At 38.9% G+C, this 682-nt stretch overlaps 1 pseudogene; it reads right to left on the bottom strand.

The window, feature by feature from the left end:
- Positions 1–261: 261 nt before the first annotated feature.
- Positions 262–359, bottom strand: LOC125340242 (annotated as a pseudogene).
- Positions 360–682: the final 323 nt, after the last annotated feature.

Genomic DNA, 682 nt, shown 5'->3' with positions numbered 1-682 from the left:
TAGAGCCGTTCCTTTTTACTCTCTTTTAAGAAATATGGAATGCTAGCTGGTTGCCTGTAGCTCATGTTGTAATCCTAGTTGCTCAGGAGGCTAAGATCTGAGTATCAGGTTCAAAGCCAGCCTGGTTAGGAAAGTCCATGAGACTGTTATCTTCAATTAATCACCAGAAAACCGGAAATGGTGCTGTGGCTTAAAGTTGATAGAGCAATAGCCTTGAGTGAAAAGGCTCAGGCAACAGCCCCATGACTGACAAAAATGAAAATAAAAATGGAGTTCTTCATTAATTTGCATGTCGTCCTCATCTTGGGGCCATGAAAATCTTGTATTGTTCCAATTATATGTGCTGCTAAAATGAGCATTTCCATGGGATTTTTCTACATAGTGTATCACTTGCAAATGGAGATGATTTCTTTCCCTGTGTGCCTTTGTTTCCATATTGTGCTGGGAAGGAGTTGCAGTACTATTTTCTGTGAGTGATGAGAGCAGACTTGTCTTGGTCACTTGCACAGTGAATTCATTCTTTCTCCCTTAATGTCAGGTGGGAGAGTTTTATAGATGTTATTTATCAATTTTAGGGCCTTCCACTCTATTCCTGCTTTTTAAATTTAATTTTTATTCTTATTATAAAGGTGATGCACAAAGGTGTTACAGCTAGGTAAGTCAGGTGCAGAGTACATTTCTT

The sequence above is a fragment of the Perognathus longimembris genome, chromosome 22 (genome assembly GCF_023159225.1).
Source record: "Perognathus longimembris pacificus isolate PPM17 chromosome 22, ASM2315922v1, whole genome shotgun sequence".
NCBI classification, from domain to species: Eukaryota; Metazoa; Chordata; class Mammalia; order Rodentia; family Heteromyidae; genus Perognathus; species Perognathus longimembris.
The sequence above is the reverse complement of the archived record's forward strand: the minus strand, read 5'-3'. Positions and strand labels throughout refer to the sequence as shown.